We start from the raw sequence: 26,119 nt of genomic DNA, 5'->3' as shown, positions 1-26,119 counted from the left end.
GGATGAGGGGTCATGCCACTGGCTGAAAAGAATTGGACTGCTGGCTTGGTTATCTATCCAAATGAGGCTGTAGAATGAGATCCACAGTTGCCAGGATTATCTGGTCAGGCTTACTAGATGGTTGGGTCTGGGTATTATATTCAGTAATAGATGGGACTCTGAATTAGCTTCCCTTCTCTGGCAGAGCAGCAGGATGGAACCCAGGGCCTATACAAAATCAGGCCAAAATGTGCACTGAATTCGCTGGTCAGTTGGGACCACCAGTTTTGCTCTGCAAATGTGGAAGCCATAGGCTGTGCTCCCTGTTCAAGTGCCACTGTATATAGGGATGTTGAATGGACTCTGCAGCTTCCTGTGTGCTCTAGTTAGTTTCCCTGGTCAGACAGCCTGAAGGCTGTATTCAGCAATGAGCAGGGCTATGAATTACACTTTCTGAATGGGCCTAGTGAGAGAAGCAGACCTAAAGCTGGTAAAGCCCTTTGTTGTCTAACTCACATTGACCTTCACTCCAGGTTCCCATTGGCTTTGCTTTGTCACTTGTCAAGTCTACCCACTCAGCTCTTATGCTGCTGGGTGGCACAGCTTCTGAGAGTTGTCTCCAGCCCTTCTGGTCAGATAGGGCTGGAAGATCCTCTCCACAGTGGAGACTGAGCTCATTGCATGGGTTTGGGTAAACAGGCTCCAACGCTGGCAGAACTCCTTGATTGAGGATCCAAATCAGGTAGATCTACACTCTGCCAAGTCCTCTGGTCAGGCAGAGTGTGCCCATAATTTGGTTCTGCACATGAGCAAGGCCATTGGTTAGGATTACTACTTGGACATTGCAGGTATGAATGCAGAGAAGATCCACCTGCTGGTTATTGCAAGTCCCTCCCCCTTCTCCATTACAATCAGATTCCAAGTGTTTGAGTCCTGCAGATTCCCTGCAATCCCTGTGATACAAGATTAGAACAGGAGCTCTTGCAAAGCAACTCACAATGCTGGGATGGTCTAGCTGTCCCCTCTGGATTCTCATTTCCCAGTGGAGGAACCAGAGGTTCAGGGGAAATCTCTTTATATGAGGCTGAACTGGCCTGGGGGAGAGGCAATGTGTTAAAGTATAGCCACTTCTCTTTCCTTCTAATGCAGTCTATCTTGGTCTCTGTCTTGGTCTCTGAGTGCTTTAGCCTCAGCACCATGTTCTAGGATTTTCTCAGTGGCATCTTGTTCTTGGATAGCTGTTAGTTGTTCTTCTGAGCAGGAGCAAAGCCAGAAACAACCTATGTTGCTATCTTGGTGAGGATATTCATTATACAACTTTACTAAGTAAGACAGTATATTATTGGCACAAGGGTAGACAAATATACATGTGCTCAGATGAGAGAGCCCAGAGACATACTTATGTTTCTTTGGACACTTGCTTTATAACTAAGTTGGCATGGCTAAAAACAAGGGAAAGGACAAACTTTTCAACTGTGTTAGGAAATTGGTTTTCCCTATGTTGGGGGTGGGAGGGGTGGATAGTTTAAGTGAATGCCTTTCTCTCTCCTACATAAAACTCAATTACAAGTAGATTATAACTGAAAGGCAAAACACTAAAAATTTTAAAATAAAATACAAGAGAATAACTTCCTATGTTCAGTGGAGAGCGTTACTTTAAAAAAAATAATCACAAAGGGAAAGAAAGAGACATATTTTACCTTATTAATATAAAAAACATTCCTGAAAGGTCCCCATTAAAAATTACATATATTTACCAGGTAGTAATGGGAAGATGATATTTGCAGCACATACATTCAGAAAAAGAAAGCTGCAAATGATTGAGTCAGATAACAAAATCTAAAAAAAAAGAAAAAAGAAAAAAAAGAATTTGGTAAAATCCTGAAAGAGATGTTTCATAAAAAGGGAAAATAAATGACTAATGCACACATTACTTTTCACAAGCCAAACAGTTAAGATGAAAAGTTTGATAATTTTTTTTAATTGCAGATGTAGAGCAACTGGATCTCTCAAACTTTACAGAGATTGGGTGGGAATAAATAACCATTTAAGTTGAAGATAAACATTTTCTATGATCAGGGATTCCATTTTTAGGTATATAATCTATAGAGAAATGTGATTTTTCATAGTTTGTATTTCTAGTGCTATAACCATTTCATCTTGGTTATCTAATTTGTTCACATAAAATTCTTCATACTACTCCCTTATAATTCTTTAAGCATTGTTTAGCCACATTGCCAAGTATTTTGTAAATGCACCCATGATTTCTTCTTTGTCTTACTGACTACACTTTAGTATAGTATTATTTAATTTGTGGATATCCCAATTTTCCTAATGTTACTGATTTCTAATTTAATTCCACTGTGGTCAGAGAACATATTTTGTATTGTTTGAATATTTTTAAATTATTGGACCCATTCTTTCTCAAAATATTCTTTCTGCTTCTTTCTCTGTTTCTTCTCCTTTTGGACTCTCATGTACAGAGCATGTTTGATATTGTCCTACTTGTTTCTGTGGTTTTGCTTTGTTCTTCATTTTTTTCTTTCTGTTTTTCATACTAAACTAATAACCTATCTTCAAGTTTGCTTATCCTTTACCTACCTGCTCAAATATGCTTGAGGCCCTTTAGTGATTTTTTTTAATTTCAGTCATATTATTAACTCTAGACATTCAAATTTATTAATTCTTTTTAAATTTGCATCTTTTTATTTATTTTTTTTAATTTTGAGAGACATTGTTTTAACACTTTCCTTGAATTCTTTAGACATGGTTTCCTTTAGTTCAGAACAAAATTAATAGCTGATTTTAAGTTTTTATCTAATGAGCCTATCATCAGGGCCTGCTCAGGGACAGTCTCTATTGTTTTGTTTTGTTTTATTTCATTTCTCCTTTTTTTCCCTTTGTGGGCTATATGTTCATATTTTTGCATGTCTTTTGTTGTTGTTCAAATTTTAAATATACAATCTTGCAGCATTGGAAATCCGATTCCTCCTCCTCAGGCTGTTTTTGTTGTTGTTGTTGTTGTTGTAATTTCTGTGTGTTTGTTTAGTTATGTTTCTGAACTAATTATTTGAAGCATATTCTTTGTTACGTGCAGCCACTGAAATCTTCGGTTAGCTTTGTAGTCAGCCGATAATAGGACAGAGGATTTTCTCAAATGTCTTGAACAAGTAAGTCTCCTAGCCTTTGTGTATGGGGTCTATTTTTGTGTTGTGGTATGCTTTCAATGATCTGGTATCTTCTTATGCTCATCTCATTCCCCAGATTTTCCTCTTAAGGTCAACTTTCCTGTTTGTCCCTATTTTTGTCACAGCCTTGGGAAGCTGCAATAGTAAAATTTGCTAAATATTTCAACATACGCCCTGGAGTTGGGGTTTTTCACATTGAGTACTTCTGGGTTAGGAAACATAAAGACAAGCCCTGAGAATGAATGTTTCAGGGATCTGCCAAACAGAGAAAACAAATTTTAAAACTCTGGAATGAGGATTTTGGCCAAAACTGCTTTGGCCCCTCTGTTAGGCTTTTTGTTTTTACAGCTATTGTGGTTTTAAGGATGTTGTTTCCCAAGTATACTATGAAGCTGGGAGACAAGGACAGGAACAGGATAAGTTAGACTAGTACAAATCTTTCTCTTCTTACCAAGATAAAGCTGTTTTTCTTGAATAAATGTTTCTGGAATTGTTGAAAGTGTTTGATTAATTCCAAGAATTCTGAGGAAGTTGAACTTGACAATTTTTGTTTGTTTGTTTTCTTGTTCAATTTTTGGAGACATGGATTTTCACAATTCTTTACCACACTGCTGGGGAAATGTTTCATTATGAAATGCTTATGTGTGTGCATATATTTGTGTGTATGTATATATACATATATGTATATATATAAACACACATATGTGCTAATAAATATAAAATTGATTAAATAGTGTATTCTTTGTAACTTTATATTGTTAAGTATATGTCTAACTGCATGTTAGATGTAACGAAGACTATTGGGCAAGCTTTCCAGCATACTTATCAATAATTGGTGATCTTTTTTTTTTCCTCTTGATTTTCTGCATTATCTTATTTTTTCTAAAGAGTCATAAATTATTTCTATACAATAATAAAATCAATAAGCTTTTTTTAATTTGAAAGTAGGATGAATCTATTTTCCTTTTTTATCTTTAAAACTTTTTCAGTTGCATCTAACAGGTGGCTATAATCTGACTATATAGACTAAGAAAAAAAACTTGGTGCTATAACTTTGCCTTAATTTGCAATTTAGAAAGGGATTATATCATTAGACTATCATTTTGATTGAGTAGCCTTTTAAAGTGAAATTCAAGAAAAATACTAAAAATTATCAAAGTACACTGCAATTCTGAACTACTAATGTTAGGGAATTAATAGTATTTTGTGGCCAAGATGAGTTTTTTTTTTTAAGTAGGTTTTTGTTGGTTATCTATTTTAAATATAGCAGTGTGTACATGTCAATGACAAACGCCCAATCTATCCCTCCCACACCTCCCCCCACCCCATAACCATAAGTTCATTCTCTAAGTCTTTGGATCTGTTTCTGTTTTGTAAATAAGCTCATCTGTATATATCTTTTTTTTAGATTCCACATATAAGCCATATCATATGATATTTGTCTTTCTCTGTCTGACTTACTTCGCTTAGTATGACAATCTCCAGGTCCATCCATATTGCTATAAATGGCATTATTTCATTCTTTTTAATGGCTGAGTAATATTCCATTGTATATATGTATTACTTCTTCTTTATCCATTCATCTGTCAATAGACAATTAGGTTGCTTCCATGTCTTGGCTATTGTAAACAGTGCTGCAATGAACACTGGGGTGCAAGAACATGTATCTTTTTGATTTATGGTTTTCTCCAGATATGTGCCCAGGAGTGGGATTGCTGGATCATATGGTAGCTCTAATTTTAATTTTTTAAGGAACTTCCATACTGTTCTCCATAGTGGCTACACCAATTTACATTCCCACCAAGAGTGTAGGAGGGTTCCCTTTTCTCCACACCCTCTCCAGCATTTATTGTTTATAGATTTTTTTTTTTTTGACTGGTGTGAGGTGATATCTCATTGTAGTTTCGATTTGCATTTCTCTAATAATTAGTGATGTTGAGCATCTTTTCATGTGCCTCTTGGCCATCTGTATGCCTTTGGAAAAATGTCTATTTAGGTCTTCTGTCCATTTTTTGATTAGGTTGTTTGTTTTTTGGATATTGATTCTCATATGCTGTTTATAAATTCTGGAGACTAATCCCTTGTGGGTCGCATCGTTTGAGAATATTTTCTCCTATTCTGTGGGTTGTCTTTTCATTTTATTTAAGGTTTCCTTTGCTGTGCAAAAAGCTTTCGAGTTTAATTAATTCCCATTTGTTTATTTTTGTTTTTATTTCCATTACTCTGGGAGACCGATCAAAAGAGATACTGCTGTGATTTACATATAAGAATGTTCTGTCTATGTTTCCCCCCCAAAGTTTTATAGTATCTACTCTTACATTTAGGTCTTCAATCCATTTTGATTATTTTTGTGTATGGTGTTAAAGAATGTTTTAGACTCTACAATTATATATATACCCAAAGCAGTACCTCAACTCGACAGTATTGGATATTCTATCTCTTATTTGCTTGCTAGAGGTTACTTTCCTGATTTCTTCAGGCTTATTCAAGGGAGTATCTCAAAATCCCATGAAGGGGATACCTTTCTTCAATCAATAAATTTCTAATTGTCCATAGAATATTGTTATCATCAATATCGTGTATACAAATTGCAAAGCCTCTGATTCAAGTGCTTAAAATAAAACTGCTTTAAAGGTCAGCATTTGTTCCATGAGCTTCCACAGCAGAAATAGTGCCATGGAAAGAATTGGAGTGTAAGCCAGTTTTCAGCCCCCTTTTTACCTTTAATAATCATATATAATAGTCTGTATTATTCACTTCCTAAAACAGAGTTTTACATGTTTCCAGACAATGAAAATTCTTAGCAATATCTTACATTTTTTCAAAACAGAAAGTTGAATATTTTCTCATTCAAAGTTTTAAGAATAAAACCTTTATTTCATTGGGAATAAATTTCAGAAATTTTGACTTAGGCATGTAATAAATTAGGTATGACTAAAGGAGTAGTTAAAGATTATTAAAGCATACTACGAATAGAGGTTCTTAACTTGTATTGGTAAAATTGTATAGTGGGTCATAGTTCTCTGTAATTAAAGTACTCTACAGGATTGTATAGTTCACAGGACTTATATAAACTAAAAAGTTGGAATCCTTTAATGTTGTTTAATGGAAAAAGAGGCTATTCTAGTGTGAAATTACTGAGCTTAGAGTCTGAATAACTGTATTAAAAATCCTGACAGCACCACTTAAAATCTATAAGCCTTAGTTTTCTCATTTGTAAAATACAGATTGTACTTCTTCTTAGTTGCAGCACACTGGAGATGAATATGACATAATTCATAGGAATGTTATGAATCTCAAATGAGACACAGTTGATGAAGCTGTATTATCAATGATGAGGGCCTATAAAAGTATAAAGTAGGGGTTGCAATTTCTTTTTTGTATAAAGGTCAGATAGCATTTTTGACTTTGCCAGTTTTAGAGCCTCTGTTGCAACTATTCAGCTCTTCATTATAGCCCCCAAGCAGCTGTAGACAGTAAGTAAAGGTCTAAGTGTGTGCCGTTCAGTAAACTTTAATTTGTGGACACTGAAATTTGAATTTCAGAAAATTTCTACATTTTATGAAATTTTTATTCTTCTTTTTTATTCATCTTTTTAAACTCCCTCCCCACCCCCACCACCCCAATATTCAAAATTGTAAAAGTAGTCTTAACTTGCAAACTATTGAAAATACCCAGTGGCTGTTTGCCTTTGTACTGCAGGCTGTAGTTTTGCTGACCCCTGATGTAAAGCATTATAAATATTGATCTACTAACTTCCCATTACCTCTTCATACCTTTAGAATACACAAAAATCAAGTTTTCTGATATAATCCAATAATTATCTGACCCTAGTATGGGTCACACACTGCCTTATGACAATGCAAGCCACAAAACCAAATAAAATGATCCCTGCTTTTAAGAAGATTATATAACAATGTGGTTGGGAAAACAGACGTGAAATCAATGAGGTAAGGAAGAATATGATATGTTACAAAATATAATATATTATATTTAAAACATAAAAAGAATATGAAAGGACTGAGACTGGAAACTTTAATTTCCATTAAATAAATTGAGACCTAATGGCATAAAATAGCTTTTTGGTCTCATCCTCTCAAATGTTTCTTTTATTTAGTGAGTAAAGTAGTATTCATAGACTTTTACAGTCTTTTTCCTCAGGAAATTGCCCTTTTCAGTCTATTTGAAAACATCTATCACTTCTTAATTCCACAAAATTTCAAGTCTTAAATAATTTTGATTTGTTTCTGCTGTGATAAGGTGGTGACTAGTTGTATCATTTCTGCCTCCTGCATGTTGTTAAAATTCTGTTAATATGGGATGATGAATTATTTTAGATGAAGTAAATACTGACTTTCCATTAGAATGCAAACTACACAAATTTATACATCTGACATAATATCTATTTCAAAGTAATAATGGAAAATTATATTGATGATAAATGAATATATTAAGGTGAAAATATAACAAAGTTAATCACCATTTACTAGTGCCAATATTTTAATAAAACATTCAGAATTCATAGGCATTCCATAGAAATTATGTTATAATATTATTCATAATAGGGATATTTTTATTAAAACTTTGAAATGAAATTGTCTTCAATTCTAAATTTTAAAATAATAGTGGTAGATAAGATGCTGATAGTAAATAAGTAAATAGTAAATAAGTTTTAAAAAGTAAATAAGAAAATTACAACTATGTACTATACAGAAAAAAATGGATATTTATTTTTCAGCACAAGAATCTGAGAATAAGCTGATTAAGTATGCAGTTACACAGATTTTTGCTTTTCAATAATGCCAAGTAGTTGAATAAAACAGCAAAGAAATGAATGAGATGGTTAATGAATGCAGTTCATTGCAAAAAAGTACTTGTGAAGCCTGAACCTTAACTGGAATTGTTATCATGTTGATGATAATGATTAGTATAATAAAGCATCAAAATTTCATGTAATTTCATATTTATTTTTATGTATGCTTCTCAGATTAAATACTCTAAGATATAAATTGCCTACCCCAATTCAGAGATGTTAGGTTACTACTCTGAGTTCATACAAACAGTAATTTGTAAACTTTGGATTTATGTATAGGCTAAACAGATGCCAAAGGCCCTGTTTGCAAGAACTTATTTCAGTCCCAGCATCACTATCTTATATTCTATGGCTAAACATTGGGATCTTAGAATAAGTTTTCCATTCAATAACTACACAAGTTACATGAATTAATCTAGATAAATATTTTCTACAATGGGGAAATATAAGCTAAAACATGTATCGTTATTCATCTATTCCAGTGTTTCTCGAAGTTTGTTCTAAGAACAACCCACAGTTTAACTGATGTAGTCTACCTAAACCCTCACATTAGACTGAGACAGATTTTTCTGGGGCCAGAAATACTATTTTAAAAGATGCCGCAACTGACTCTTACAAACATCATTTCTTAAGAATGGAAGCAATATTATGGATTACATTTGTTCATATGTGGATAGGACAGATATTCTGGCAATAATTCAGCATAGACTTTAGGATTATCTGGGTAAGGGTAGTGCTGATAATCAGTTTAACTTTCAGTATTAGAATCACTCACTTTTTTCCCCACAAAATAAACTTTATGATCCCATAATGTGAATGAGAGCAGTGAACTACTGAAAATTGGGATTTCTGATTTTTATTCTCCAGACAAATTGCTATAGATAAATACAGTAAGATTTTCTGGTAAATGAAAATATACCTGAGATATTTTACTTATCTATTAAATTAGATAAGTAAAAAACAGAATGCAAGATGTTTACGGAATGTTGTGTTAAAAGAATATCTTGCACACATGAGAGGAGACAACTGAAATAATGTTTTTTGTTTTTGTTTTTTTTTTTTTGGCGCATGGGCTTAGTTGCTCCGTGACACGTGGAATCTTCCTGGAGCAGGGATCGAACCTGTGTCCTCTGCATTGGCAGGCGGATTCTCAACCACTGCACCACCTAGGAAGCCCTGAAATAATGTTTTAATTGATTACATAGGTCATAAAAGATAGCTCACTTCTTAAACCCTTAAGTCTCCATGGGCTTCAGTCTCTTCAACACTATAATCAGCCAGTGTTGTTCTAGGGAGTATCTACAACTCCCATCAGTTTTTATTACCAGTGATTCTATGACTAAACAAACCATGATTTTTTTTTTTTCTCCTTTCTTCTCCTAAATCTCCATAAGTTAACTGGATATTCCCCTGTTTTAAGTAGCTAGATTATTAACCTTTCATATGAAGAACTAGTATTTGTTTATTATCACAAGAATTTCTCTTCCCTATGTTCATAGCAATGCTTGCTGGAAAAGCTTGATGATCTTGACCCTTTTGATGAATATAGAACACTGAAATGTCTGCATTTTTACTATATTTATGATAACAAATGAAAAAGTGTCAATTATTGTGTATGAATAAATATACTAATTTAAGCCAGATAGTTAATGATCCATTCTTCACACTAGGGTACCATGTGTATCTATTACCTGTTTTAGCACATTAGATTTCTGAAAGAATGCTTTACAACTGAAGAAGATCTCTAGAACTTAAAAATTTTTTAAAGGGGAAAAAAAGCTTATCTAAAACATCTATGTTTTCCTATTTGAGGTTAACTTCACCTTCCTTGAGAGGCCAAATAGATACTTTCAGCATTTTGTTGAAGGCATCTTCCCCAAAATTGCTACACAGGTGGAATCCCCAGTGACAAGAATGGGCATTTGGCAAAACAAAGATCAAAGGCCACGCCCCAGAGAAAAACCAAGGAGCTTGGTAAGCCGAACAGAGATTTGGTCAAAAGAATAAACTAGCAGTCAATCCAACTATATGTAACTGTATAACAATTATTCTTTTAACAAATATGTTTTTATCAAAGGGTCTATTCCACCTGTGCTAAACAGTTTCCATTTTGTTCACATTTTATCAGTTGTACAAAGAGTCTTATAAGTTATTTCCATAACAACTAAATGTAATGCCACATTTTATGAATGTTCTATAAGTCCTAGTAATATATTAAGTATTTTTTAAGGCTAGTCCTGGGTATTAGTAGTCATTTTGAAAAGTGCATGATAAAAATCTGATTTATAATGCTGTATGAAATTTAATCTGATGTGTGAAATTATAGTAACCATATAAAGTCTAAATATAAATAGATTTTGAATGTCACTCTTCCTGGTAACCTTCATATAAGGTTATCAGCCTTTGCAATTATACCAAAAGCTATTTTAAAAGTTCATCTATGCTACATAACATGCAAATGTACATGATATGTTACTGTCACTTGCTTTAAAAATTGATAATATTGTTTATAAATGTGTAGTTAAAAGTCCTTTTAGACCGAAAAATTGAGAAGTCCATTTTAAAGTAAATGAGTTTGAGTCATGTTGATACTCTGCCTTCCTGACTTTTATATATTAGAAACATCCTGTCTGAGATGGTGCATAGCAGTGTGATCTTCTAGGTAGTTTACAATCCAGCAAGTGGCCATTATGAATTGATAAAAGTAGTGCCAAGATTTCTGAATTCACTGGCAGCTTCTGATCTCTTATAATCTCTGGAGAGTTGCTAACATATAAAACAGACTTGAGCAATCAAGCTCCACAAGCTGGATCAAATAATAGTACAAAAAATACATTAATAGGTCACCTTTAGTTTTTATTTGATATTATTGTATGCTGGCATGACATTCCTTTTTTCTTGCTATGTTATTCAGCTAGTATCAACAATTTACAAAATCAGTTTGATTAATAAAAATAGAGAAGAGCTAGTCTTTTCTTTAAATATCAAGTGAATATGTGTCTACAATGCCAGATAATTGTTACTTAAAGAATAAGAAGTGTTTTAAAAGCAGAGGATAAATGTCAAGAAAATTATGAGAAGATCTGCAGAATGGATGGTCACTAGGTGAGCACAGAACATCACATAATTCAGAAAAGCAATTATTTAAAAGTCATTCTTCAAGACCTCCTACACCTATTGTTATTGGAATAATTAAAATTCAAAACATTAGATTTTTAAGAGTTTTCCCAAGGGCTTGAGCAATTTTTAAATGAGTTATTAAATACAAAATTTATACCATTCATTGTCCTTGCCATACTATACACAACATATACTATACACAACTATAAGTTCTCTTTATCCCCTGTTTCAAATCTCTTTCCCTCCTGTCCAGAAGTAGACTCTCCTAAATGTTTAGTAGAGACTGAGTAGGGTCCTCTACTATACATCAATATAATCTATGCATTTATGTAATTTATCTATTGATATTCAATATCAATATATTTTAAAAACATATATGAGTTCATTTTCTTTGTAACATTGTGTAGCTTGCTGTTTACACATTATATATAAATAATATGTTAAACAAGAATTATGTGTGAATTGTAATCAAAAATATAGTTTAATTTTTTTCCTCTCCCTTTTCCTTTAAAATTTGTTCTCTGAGGGTGAATATCCCCTGCAGCTTGATGAAGATTTCAACAGGCCCAAGACTGAGCTGATGAGTCTCTGATAATAAAATATGCTTTGTTCACTTTCTCATAAAAAATTCTCAGTTTTGGAAAATAACATATCCAGGCCTATGTGATAGTCAACATTTTGCAATTGTTTAGCTTTAAATTTTATCTTAACCATTTGGGATTGGCCCAGGCTGAAGCTTCAGGGGAAAAAAAGCAGGATGCTTCTGTTTTCTTAACATAAACTTAAAACCTCCAAGCTCCTCTCTTCCCCCACTGACCAGCTGCAAATTCAGCCAGCCATTTGTCAAGCAGGGAGAGGGGAGAGAAGAAAAGGGATTGACAGTTTTTATTTGGTTTTGCAGTTGGAACTCTCTGAGACTGACAGATAATTAAATGTGACTCTTGCCCTCCTGGGACACTTTCCTGGGCAATTTAAAGGCTCCCAGCTGATGCATCTCTTGCACTACTCTTGACTAACATGAGGCATCTTGGAGCTCTCTGAGTCATTTATTTTAGCCTTCCTTCACTCCTGGACATTTAGTTGTTTACCTCCATCTCTATTCACTGAGATCACCCCTCAAGCAGCCCTCTTAGACAAGATGCAGGGTGATCCCACATCTGTGCTCCCTCTCACATCCCAAAGTCCTCAAAAGGAAGAACTTGGGGTCGATCCCCTTATACTGACAAATGCTGGAATTGAAAGTGCAGTAGGAAAAATACTCCAGACACCATCTTCCAAATTACAGAAAAACACCTCTAAAAAAGTTCTCCCAGTGGCTCTTTTTTTAATGACCTTCAAAAGGCTTGGGGGTAAAAAGCAGCATCACACTCCTTAAATCCATTTACTTCCAGATCAGCTAAAAACAGGTGGAACTGTTGAATCCTGGGATGTGTACATTTTAAATTATCATAGAATATAGTAAATTATTTCACTAGATAATTTTGTTAATTTATACTAGCAACATTTGAAAGTGTCTATTTCCTCATAGTAAGTTATTTATAAATTTGTTTTACTTATTTCCACTTTCATTAGGATAACAATTCCTAAGTTCTCCATTACAGTTAAAAAATTGAATATCGATGAAAAATAAGAAAACAACATTATTAGTTATTCTGGTATTCTTTGTGAAGTTAGAATTTGCTCTCTATATTTTGTGTGATGCTATATTACTCATTCTAAAATGCTATCAGTTTTTTAGCCATTTAAAAATAACTTTTAGATAAATGGGTCAATTGGACACCATGACCACTCTCTGATCTACTGTACTTCTTTTTTCTTGGGGGTGTCTGTGTGTGTGTGTGTGTGTGCAAACTGTGGTAAAGCCAAACAAAATTTAGGAAAATCACTTTACATTTACCTCTCTGATTTATCCATAAATTAGAAATACTTACTACTATGTTTGTGCATCACAGCAAGATTGAGAACAAGAGTGCTTGGGAGAGAAAAATGGAGAGATTCAAAGAGTGGAAAGAAAATGAAATACATTGGGAAGATAATTGATTTGTGTCAACCATAAAATGTATGTTTTACTACAGGAAAATATAACTGAGTTCTCTTCATTAAAGAAATTCTGTAATAAGGAATGATCCATTTTTATTACATTATGTGAGTTTTTGTACAATTTTGTTCCTTCTGTTTGAGGCACATACATTCTAAACCAGAGCATTCCATTATTGCTTTACCTTCTAACTTACATCAATGGTGTTAGAGATTTTCTTTAAAATCCCTATGACAGGAGGTCATCTGAGAGTCTTAAATCTCATACACCCTTAAATTAAACATAACATATGTTAAACTTATACAGAGAAGGAGAATGTACAATTGGTTAATGTAATAGAGATCAATTCCTATTTTTTTCCTCTACTTTTCTTTATATGGCAATCTTCAAGAACATTCTTTCCTCTTGGTGCCTGAATTGTTTCCCAGTAGCTCGCTTCCACTTCTCCTTTTTTCCCTCTTATCCTATCATTTTTTTTACTATTCAAAAATAAATTTTGTAATATTTAAACAAGGAAACACTAGCATGTTTGGTGCTACCTGTTCTGCATTATTGTTACTTCTTTGTTTAACCATTTATTTGTTAAAAGGGGCAGTTGCACTGAAGTATACCCTGGTGAGCACCCAGTGTGAAGGTAGGAGAGCACAGGCACAATGTCATAACTACACAAAAGGGAAGCAAGTGGGCAAAGTGCACACAGCAAATATGCAGAATGGCAAGAAAAAGATCATCATTTCTCCTTCTGTGGGAAGCTATTTTTTACCTAGAAATAAGATTTTATTGGGAAAAAAGTTTGTGACCATGACAATGATTTTCTATGCTTCTTTCCCATGTCTGGATAGAAATGTTTACAGAGAATGTAGGAGAAAGTTTCTCACTGAGTTTATGTTTAAACATATTTTCCCCAAATTTGCATTCTGACCTAATGACAGTACAAAAATAAGACATATTCTTCCCTTGTATTTGATCAGAATAAAAAATAATATGAAGAAACATTTTTATAACTAAAGTATGAAGAGTGTGGTAGGTGTATATATCTGTTTCCCTTAAATATAGTCTAAATGCAGGACTGACATTTCTCTTACGTTCCTAAAATGCATTTCAGTTACCTATTAATGCTGAACACCTCTACTTTGTATATATACAAATACATACATGCATTACAGACACATGAGTGGATAAAATAAATAAATCTAAGAAATCCTCAAACTTACTCTAGGAATATATTATTTTGATATCATTAAAGACCTCCAAAGTTTATAAAATTATATTACGAGGGTGAGTCAAAAATTATCCACACTCCAGTTATGTTAAAACTTCTGTTGGCTGCATTGTCTTATCAGCACTTTCCATTCAAGGCTACTGTCTCCCCAGTCACTGCTGTGCAGGTGTGAACATGTTACATCAGTTCATTTGTAACTGTGGTGTGAGCAAAAATGAATGCCCCACTTGACATTTGCATGAAAGAAGAGCAGCATGCAGTGATTAATTTTTTATTTGAGGGTGTACCTCGTGCTGTTATTTATCGAAGATTTTGTGTGCAGTACGGAGAAAGTGTTTTGTCACAAGGAAGTGTGTATGAATGGATAAAGAAGTTCAAGGAAAGGCACACAAGTGTTAACCATCAAGAAGGAGCCAGATGCCTGCCCATGTCCACGGCTGATGATGACATTGAGTGTACATATGAAATGATTCTGTCAAATAGACAAGTGACAGTGGATTATGTGGCAAATCATTTGCAAATCAGACATGGCTCTGCCTTTGGAATAATCCATGACAAACTTAGGTTTTGAAAAGTTTGTGCTGAAGCCTAAACTTCAGATTAAACACAGAGGACTGCTATCCAACGGCACTGTGATCTTGCATGACAATACACATCCACACACTTCTCCCCTCACTGTTGACACTCTGCAAAAACTTCGTTTTGAAGTGTTAAACCATCCTCCCAATAGTAATGATCTTGCTCCATCAGACTTTCATGTGTTTTTGTCCCCTGAAAGCAGCCCTATGAGGACAAAGATTCACTTCTGATGAAGAAGTGAAGACAGCGGTGCATTGGTGGCTAGCAGCTCAGCCTAAAATATTTTTTAATGAGGGAATATGAAAGCTTGTTTACAGATGAACAAAGTGTATTGAAAAGCAAGGAGATTATGTCAAAAAATGATATACTTGTCTTTTCTAAAAGTTAATTAAAATAAATTCTACAGCCAGAGTGTGGATAACTTTGGACTCACCTTCATACAATACTTCCATTTAATTCCTGAGCAACAAAGTGGATTAAGCTTTTTGTAATGCTTTGAAAATAAGAAAGTCAGGACTTCCCTGGTGGCACAGTGGTTAAGAATCCGCCTGCCAATGCAGGGAACACGGGTTCCATCCCTGGTCCAGGAAGATACCACATGCCGCAGAGCAACTAAGCCCGTGGGCCACAATTATTGAGCCTGTGCTCTAGAACCTGCAAGCAGCAACTACTGAAGCCCAAGTGCCTAGAGCCCATGCTCTGCAGGAAGAGAAGCCACCACATGGAGAAGCCCATGCACCGCAATGAAGAGTAGCCCCCGCTTGGCCGCAACTAGAGAAAGCCCATGCACAGCAACGAAGACCCAATAAGTTAATTAATTATAACTTATTGCAGCCAGTAAGTTAATTAACTAATTTAAAAAATTTTAAAAAAGAAGTAAATAAGAAAGTCAATAATTAAGTCTCTTTTTAAACTATTTATACTCACTTTATGTTGCAAGGCTATACCCATAAGTAGAAAAAGTGCTATTTTTTTTTACTTTGCACAATATTTGAGATCTGTTTTATCAGTGGAAAAAAATCCATTAGATTATCCTTCATAGTACAATTTTGATAGAGGGAAAAAGATGTTCAGCTTTTAAAAGTTTCCCAGGTATTTATGTGCTCAGATAACCACAAAAGTACTTTTGTTTAAGATCGCCTATGTGACATGTAAATGGTCTTTATAAAGCAATGCTTGATTTGCTCTATTTTAAATTAAATTCTTGTGACTTTTTGTCAGTCTACTGGATAGAAACGTGGAATCTGACATATTGAATCAGTCCATTGCTCCATCAAGTAGATTATTTTGCTTCCAATAATGGTCTATAAAATGAGACTTGAAGGAAAGGTAAAGTATATTGCATACTGTGAATTTTGAAAGAGCTTACCTAATGTTCCTGATTCAGCCTCTTGCAGGCATTTCACTGTGAACTTTAAGGTGAGAACGATGCAAAATTTTCACATTTCCTTTACCATGGAAGTACTTCAAATAAACTTATTTCTAATTAACAGCAATTAATGTGGTAAACTTTTGTTATTTTTATTACATTGTATATTTATAATGTTATAAAAGTGATAATATAATACAGAAAATTCTATATATTCTGTAAAAGTCTGAGGTACAATAGTTGTTTTGATGGTGATTATTTTCTTGGAAATGTTTTTGCAGCTCTAAATAGGTTGGATTATTCTAAACTGAGCAGTATTCCTTTCAGCTAATCTTTTTTATGACTAAAATGTTGGCTGCTGCTTCAACATTATCAAAGAGCATCTGCCTACCTTACTTATTAGAAAGCCTTAAAATATAGGTAGGAAATTGAGGAATATATATTTAGGGCAATCTTAATATATTTATCTCTTAGATATAGCTGATACATGTTTATTTCAATAGTAAGAAACTACATTAACCTAAAGTTGAAAATATTTCCAAGTTTATACTGACACCAAGACCAATCATACCCCATTCAGCTCAAGTAGCACTGAATTGTAGATCCTGAAAGCTGAAGCAAAGTGACTTCATTTATCATATTATCATCATCACAAAAATGAATATTTTACAATATCTTGTCTTGAGAGCCACTTTAAAGAATAACAGATGCTTATATGAAATACTTACATGAGAAATAACAGAGGTTATGTATCTATTCATTATAGATTTTTGAAAACTATACATGAAGTTTTCCCAATAATTTATATTGGGTCAGACATAATACTTTTACTTTGTCTCTTCCTTAATTCAGGTACAGAAACTAATTATTATGAATACAGAATTAACTTTTCCCATAGAATTATTGGAATAAAAAAATCAGGATTTTATTTTCCCCTAGAAATTACATTGTACTATCATACTCTGCACTACCATTCTTAAGGTCAGGGAATCTGAGAATACATGATTGTTTCAATCATATTACTTTGGGTGAAGTTTGGTAATAACCAGATATAGATCAAGAGAGAAGGAGAGCTGGCACATTTAAAGGTTTAATATACTCACAGCTCCCTGAGGAGAGTACAGCACACCAGGCAGGGCCACTCAGGGAAAGCACCTGAGTCTGTCACAGGCAGATAGAGGTGGGGGGAACTGTGGGTTAAGTAACTTTTTAGTGGTTTCTGTGGAAAGAAAAGGAGGAAGCAGAGCAAACAGGTTCAGAATTGATTCACTATGTTTGAAAGTAGTGCCCCCATGATACTCAAATTCACTGTGACTGTAAGAGCATATAGTTTAAAACTAACTGAGGATTCCATATATCTATAAGTGAGTCATAATATGGTTAAGGGTAACTAATAGTCCCTTAAGTAGATGTTAAAGCATCCATTTACAGAAATTAAAAGTATGATTATTACAGTGATATACCCATCCTCAAATATCAGTATTGTTCTAATGAATATGAATGTAATTCACATATAAATTAGAAATACAATTTATTCATGCTGTTTAAAGTAGCTTTTATCTGCTCCACGTATTGCTGCAAATAAAAGTTCCTTTCCATTTTTACTATTCATTTTTTGGCTTGCTTTACAAAAATGCATGTGGAATTTCTGATTCCCACTAAAGAAAATGTAAAGGCTAGATTAGATAATTGTGTGAAAATATTCCAATATTTTTAGAAAATCTATTTCTATTATGAGATTTATTAGCAGATTCTTCCTGGGTCCTACGTGAACTGTGACAATTTTTTTTAACTCATATATAGATGATCTCTTGTATTATTCTGCAAAACTTTTAGTCTATTTGGTTCTTGATATAAGAGTTACCTTTAAAAACTCAATATAAAAGTGAGTTTACTTGTGTTAACATATGAAATAGTGTTTAAAAACGTCAGATTAAATTAAAAACAATTAGTGTTCATTAACCTTTCCAAATAAGAAAACTGAAGTTAAGCAGGCACTAATAGGGCACCCAGAGTTTTTGTTTCCTTTCCCTTTCTTATCTTCATTGTATCAACTTCTATATATCATTTGGCAATGGGTTTAGATCGAGATATTCAGCAGAGCAGTAAACAAGGATGCAGTACCTTAAGTACGTCTTTAGTACCTTACTATTCCATCATTATTTATTCATTCCATCATTATTCATTCATTCCAAATTATTCTCTCCTATGAATTCCAGGTTATACCATCTGGACTAATCACCATTTTCTTGAATCAAAGACCATCTTAAAAGCCGACATCATTTAAATTTTATCAGTGCACATGTTTTGGGTCCTCATGAAAATTTTAAGGAGATCAAGTCTAATCTAGCTATAAAACTTGCTATAATCTGGAGTCAATCAGCTTTCTTTACCTTCATGCATGCTTCCCTTGTTCTCAGACTGTCTCACTCCCCACTCACTTCCCACTCCACACTCTCTTCCCATCTTGGATGGCTAATGTTCATCATTCAGGTCTCAACTAAAATGTTAACTCTTCAAAATCAACCTCCCAAACTACTTTTTGTATAGAAGTCCCCTTTCATTTTCTATCATGGCACCCTATTCATTTTCATTATGACATCATAATTTTAGATATTGTTCACATGTACGTTTTTTGTTTGTTTGTTTCTTGATATGGTGTTCCTCACAAATGAAAAATTCCATATGTCAAGAAGTGTTTGCAACACTGACTGCAAGGATTAGCAAAGTACTTGATACTAAGTACATTAATTTTGAATTGATGATTAGAAGTTACTAAAATAGTTGTTGTGGGGAAAAGGAAAGAAGTACTCTGATTTTTTGAGAGATGCAGTTATTAGTCTATGTTTATAGATTAGATGGGAGAAATCCATTAAAAGATTCTTCTAAAGATGTGTCTTCCTGACTACAGACAATTACATGGCAGCAATTCTATGAGTTCTCTCCCACAGACCTAAGCTTTCCCTTGAGTTGGTCTTTGCAAGGTCCAGACTGGCATGCTGATTGTGACATTGGTGGGGTGAAGGGAGATGAAGCATCAGTAAATCTGCTTGTTCTCATATTACATCCATGTTTTCCAACAATTTTTATGCATAAACAGCATGTTTTGCTCTCCATTCCTCTGATTCCTCTATCCAATTATTAACTAGTTCTATACTCAAGTAAAAAAAGAGGGTGATTCTTTTTTCAGAGTGCCCTGTTGTCCCGAGTTATTTTGAGACATTGTCTAATTGTAAAGTGATATTTCTGAATGCTATTATAGTTAAGGCTGAAGATGTGTGTAAAATGGCTATTTGAAAATTTTGATTTTCAAATTAGATATTATTATTGAAAGAGAGAAATAACAAAAAGGAAATTTTGAAATTTGTGTAAAATGATGTGACAGTTGCTCTAAGAAGTGACATTAAAGAAGCAATTCACAGTAATATTGAAAAAAATGATATGCACAATATAGTGTAACTATATAAAAAACAAGAGTGTTGAAATAAATGGCATTGCCCATATGGTCCTATGATGCAGGACTGACTAAAAACCTTTGGATTTCATAAAGTTCAGAAGAGTCCAAAAATCTTCTAGAAAGCTGATTTAAATGTGTCTTAATTGCCCTGTGAGTACCTACCTGTGAGTCTCTTTTTATGATGAGTAAAAATTATTTTTTAAGGCTTTCAAAATTTTTATCATTCACTGTTAGTTAAGGGTTACAAGATCCTGTATGCTGTATAGTAGCCTATTAACCATACCACATATAATTACTTCCCAGATTATAATAGACAAAGCTCTTTTTTTCACAGACTACTAGTGTAGAAAGAAAATAAAAATGTCTTCCAAGAATGTTCCAAACATTAAGATGTTTTCTTTGGTAACTATCAGAATAGAAATAAATCTAGACCAAAAAAAAAAAAATACATGAACTTCCTTAGATTCTTAGAGCAATGAACAGCCATAATTAAACAGACATAAATGACTTTGTTATTATTAGAACAGGGGAAGAGTATGGTTTTATGACCATCTCAAAAGACGCAGAAGAAAAAATTGGCAAAATTCAAAACTCACACTGCTGCTGCTGCCAGAATTAATATTACTGTGGTTACTACTACTACTATAAATAATAACATGACTTATCAGAAAAGTAGGAATAGGAAGAAAAAAACCCTTTGTCAATCTTACAAGGTACATTTGTCCACTCTCCCCCAAAGAAACCTAACTAAAATTCATATAATATAGAAACATTGAAACCTTTCCTTTGAAGACTGAAGACAAGGCAAGGCTACGCCTTTAAGCACTTGCATTCATTCAACAGGAGAGAACAATAAGACATTTATAAAAATTACAAGCATAAAGACTGAAGAAGCAAGTAAAATGCCCATTATTCCTAGGCATCAAAATGTATACACTGAAAAGTGCATGGATAATTAAAAACAAACAAAAAACCAAAAAAAGTGGACCACATAAAGAAATGTGACAAATCATTGTATATATAAGTTCAGTATTAAAATATACATTATTTCTATGTACTAGCAATAAACATTTTGAAAATAGAAGTTAAAAATGCATTCACAATAGCATTATAAAACATTAAGAACCTAGGGAAAAAAATCTAACAAAATATGTATATAACACTCATACTGCCCACTAGCATTGCTAAAATCAGAAAGACTGATAAGACCAATTTTTGAGGAGGATATAGGATAACTGGAATTATAAATTTCTGGAATTATTTTGGCAAATTCTTTGACAGTGTCTTCTCAACTTAGACATTTACGTATTCTTAAAAGAAAACATCTCATTACTAGGTACTTACATAAGATACATAATAACATATGACTTCAAAAGAGATTTGTAAAGCTATTCATAGCATCTTTAACAGCCAAAACTGGAAACAAATGTTAATCAATAAGAAGGTAAATTATGGTTTGTTCATAAAATAGAATATTATTCGACTTACCAATGAAAAGTAACTACTGATTAAAAATGCCAGACGCAGGGACTTTCCTGGTGGTGAAGTGGTTGGAAATCCACCTGCCAGTGCAGGAGACACAGGTTCGATCCCTAGTCTGGGAAGATCCCACTTGTTACAGAACAACTAAGGCCCTGTGCCACAACTACTGAGCCTGAGCTCTAGAGCCCGCAGGCCACAACTACTAAGCCCGTGTGCTGCAACTCCTGAAGCCTGCACGCCTAGAGCCGGTGCTCCTCAACAAGAGAAGCCACCACAATGAGAAGCCCAACACTGAAATGAAAAGTAGCCCCTGCTCACCACAACTAGAGAAAGACCGTGCACAGCAATGAAGACCCAAAGCAGCCAAAAAAAAAATAATAATAATAATTCTGTTCTATATAATAATGACAAATTATCTGAAAAAAAAAAGTTAAAAAAACAATCCCCCTTACAACAGCATCAAAAAGAAAAAATACTAAAAAAAAAAAAAAAAAAAGCCAGACCCAGAAGAATACACACCATATGATACCATTTACACGAACTTAAATAGGTAAACCTTATATTTTGAAATAGGCATTACAAAGTAGTTACCAAGGTAGGGAGGGAATTGACTGGAATGATCAAAATGTTTTATATGTTCTTTTGCATGATGTTACATGACAGTTTACAATGATCAAAACTCATCAAATTTAAGACAATACCTGTATACTTTATTGAAAGTAAACTATACCTAAAAATATTAAAAAAAAAGACTAAGAATCTTTTCCATATATTAATATGGAAATATTTCTAAGAATGCAATGTGCAGACATATGGATAGAAGATGATGCTACTTTACTTGCTCTATTTAGTATAATGAAGTGGGTAAATATATTTATTCATGTTAGCTTACACTTAATAAAGAAACTCTGGAAGGTTATAAAAAAAATACAGTAAAAAGTGATTACCTCTTGAGAAATAGCTAATGAGGTAAAAAATAAAGTGAATGAGGCATGGGTACTAATAGCATATTTATTTTCAAATTTTTACTATATAATTTTTCCATTTTCATGTTTTTGGGGGCCATTTAAATGCACCAACCAATTTAAAAATAAGGGAGGGATAATCAAATAGTAAATAGCATTTTGTGAGATATTTCTTAGCAATACCAAGTTTTTAAAATTTACCATTTTGTAGTTAGGTGGTTCCATCAGTCTGATGTTGTTCATGGAAATATCTTTGACAGAAGAAGACAAGACCATAAAAAGCACAATGCACTCTTAAGAAAATGCAAACCTCCTTATCTGTCTTGGATAGGATATGTGACAGACAGAAAGGGTCAAGATTTAGTTCAGTATTAAGGTTAAAAATTATGGATAAGTATTAGTAAAACAATTATTTTAGCCTTCATTTTCTTGGATATTTATTTTAATCAATAGTTTATGAACTGTGTTTATTTATGTTTAAGCATTCTAGTTAATATTCTGTTGAATGTTGTATGAAAAATACTAAATACAAATAATGTAGGAACTAATTTGTACTGATTATAGCTGCATTACTGCATCCTAGAGGAAAAAAAAATTAAGCATTTAAAATCACTCCTATTGTTTCTCTTTTACCATCATTGAGCAATAAGGTACACACAGTGAGAAAACTGACCACTCTACTTTGGTAGCAGCAATTCAAATAAATGATACCTATTTGTCACCCATATGTGACAACACATTTTTTCACCACTTCTATTTATCTGGATGTTAATGCTATACTTTTTTACATTAAATATACTTAATATTTAATCAGCATTATATATTTAGGAAACATATGAATAGGATTAAATTAAAAATCCATTTCTAGTATACACCTAAAGTATATTATAAATCATATGCTTCCAATATATAGTCACAAAAGAACATTAACACACATCGTTTAATATCCTGTGTTAAATAATCTGTGCCTTAGTTCCTCACATTGGCAAAATATTTCAGTAAAGAAAAAAAAAATTTTTCTGTCCTTGGTCAGTGATTCATTACTTAGTAAACTAATTATATTGTTCTCTAGTTCAGGTGAACCAAGCATAATTTTGATAGGAATTATGTTTGTGCTTATTTAATGTTTTTCACACATACATAATAGTAATATTCAGTCAAACAAAAGTTCTTATCTCCCCAAATACTTCCCTATTTTTGGATTTCTTTAAGCCATTTAATCTTTTTTCCCTTCTGTTATAAAGCTATTGTGTCCTTTTTTAAAAATTTTTTATTGAAATATAGTTGATTTTCAATGTTGTGTTAGTTTCAGATGTACAGCAAAGAGATTCAATTTTACATACAAATATAGATATATATATATATTCTATTTTTTTACATTCTCTTCCATTATAGGTTACTACAAGATGAGTACAGTTCCCTGTGCTATACAGTAAGTCCTTGTTAAGCCACTTAAAACTTAATAGATATTATATTTTCCATTTTAAGCTTCTCATTCTGTATTTTGCATCTCTCAGCTGTTAGTTTCTTTTCAACTGCCTCTTGTATTATCCAACATTTTTTTCATCTCATCAAATTTTATAAAATGAATGGTGTTAAGTTAAATTTTCTAAGGTCCAAGTTTAGAGAAAACTAATATGAATACTGAGCATATCTAATTTAGATATATCTCTTCCTGCACAGTCTTGATAGCAATGGTTTGGTTTCCTTAGGATAAAATATAACTCCATTAAGTATCTCTTTCCCCCTCATTATTTTTCATGATCTTGATTTTTGTTTTGGAAAACAAGTTTTTCTCATAATCAGTACTTTTCCCCCAGTATGTATGCTTCATCTCTCTATACCCTCACTACCTTCTCCATAATAAGAAACTGCCCACAACATGACAAAGAAAGCAGATTTTTTCTGAGCTATTCCTGAAACTACTGGGAGGAACTGAATCCTTCCATTGAGGTTGTTTCCTCTTAATGTAAGCCCAGAGCTGATAGTGTTCCTGACAGAGACAGTGCCTACATGAAAATGAAATTATGAAACTCAGTTCATTCCCACACAAAAATATCCATATATACACACACATATATAGATACATATATACAAATTACATATGTATACATATATACATATGTACAAATATATATATATATATATATATATACACATTTACTTTTACTCAGGATGTAATGGAGGAGAATGTACACTGAGTTCTGATGCCCATCTCTAGTTTCTCCTGGCAAAAGAAATTGCAAAAATGTTAATCAATGTGGTGACAGGAAAAAATTTTGTATTGATCTGGCCTTGTCTTTCTTTAGTGAATTATTGTTCTAATTTTATCTGATCTTCTTAGAACTAGAAATTTTCAGATATCGATCCAAAGATTATTTGAGTTAATATGACAGATTTAATTTTTGCTTATACATTTGTTTAGATCACCGTCTTGAGCCTTGATGCTTGTTAACGCCAACAATGGTTGTGTAAAGTTGCAGCACTATTTTTAGAAACTAAGCTTATTTGGATATGTCCTCATTTTTGGAGTTCAAGTTTTTCTGCTGTGACTCCTGAATTATTTATAAGTTTCTGTGTTGTCTGTATTCCAGAGAAATGTGGGAGATACTAAAGCGATTTGGCATAAAAGTCTATTCCTGCTGGAGTAACATCTCCTCATCTTTCCCTCCCTGTGAAAGAAGTACTAGGAAACTTTCAAAGTAATATAATTAAAAAATGCCTTTGAAAATTTTAGCTCTGTTTTTGCTTTGGGCCAAATTTGCTAATGTGTTTACACCAAACACCATATGTGTCACATGTTCTTATTCAGAATATTGAACGGTCTAGTTTTGTTTGGATTACTCTCTCCTCGGGTCCTTCAATTCACTGGCTGGGACAAAGTCTCGTTTAGTATACAAAGATTTGTCCATGTATGAAGGTATAATTACCCAAGAAGGAGTAAGTCCTTATTCAATATTGACAGGAATGATAATTCCTTGTTTATTTTGACTTAGGCTGGCCCTTGTAGAGTGGCAGCAACTTTGAGGGTTGGAAGAAAGCAGTGGTTAAAACTGAACATATTCAGTAAGAAGCTGGAACAGTGCCAAGGCATTCATTTCTTCTGGAGTCAATCAGATATTGTTGAAGCAGCAATTAGGAGGAGTGTAATGCTCAATATAAAGATAAAATAAAGGTCAATTTGAAAAAAATCGAGCTATGAAGGTACCTATAATGGAGAGGGTTGTTGCTGAGAGGAGAAGGAAATGGTGAGCTGTGTTCAAAGCACCTGGATAGACCAAGATCTAAATTAGTCTATTTTGTAAACTCCGTCCTTAGTGATGTCAGAGCTAATCAAGATTCTTGTGCGAGTTCTTTGCTTTGTCATTCCACAGTTCATATGGAATACTGATTCAGAATGATATGCCCCACTCTGATACACCCCAGAGCTCACTTAACTAAACATACTACCTACATGAATACTGCTTTTCTTCTCCACTCATTAATGTTAATTTTTAGTAAATCTTTACAGTATGTCTCTACTTCATTCTTTCAAACTTCTCTCTTCAGTATTAGATATGTTCCATTAAAACATTATTCTAGCATTTATAGATTTTATCAGATCATGAAAGTAAAATATTAAAACTAGAAGGGACATTAATCATGTAATTTTTTATATTTTTCATTTTTTAATTGCAATGGAATTCTAATACCATAATATCCACCATTTTAAAGTGTGCAATTTAGTGGTCTATAGTATATTTGTAAGGGTGTGTAACCATCACCACAATCTAATTCCAGAACATTTTCATCACAAAATTAACCTTATATTCATTAGCATAACATTGGGGCAGTACTGACTTCATAGAATGAGTCAGAAAATGTTCCCTCTGTCTTCTATTTTTCTTTTTTTTTTTTTTTTGAAGAT

The sequence above is a fragment of the Hippopotamus amphibius genome, chromosome 1 (assembly GCF_030028045.1).
Source record: "Hippopotamus amphibius kiboko isolate mHipAmp2 chromosome 1, mHipAmp2.hap2, whole genome shotgun sequence".
NCBI classification, from domain to species: Eukaryota; Metazoa; Chordata; class Mammalia; order Artiodactyla; family Hippopotamidae; genus Hippopotamus; species Hippopotamus amphibius.
The sequence above is the reverse complement of the archived record's forward strand: the minus strand, read 5'-3'. Positions refer to the sequence as shown.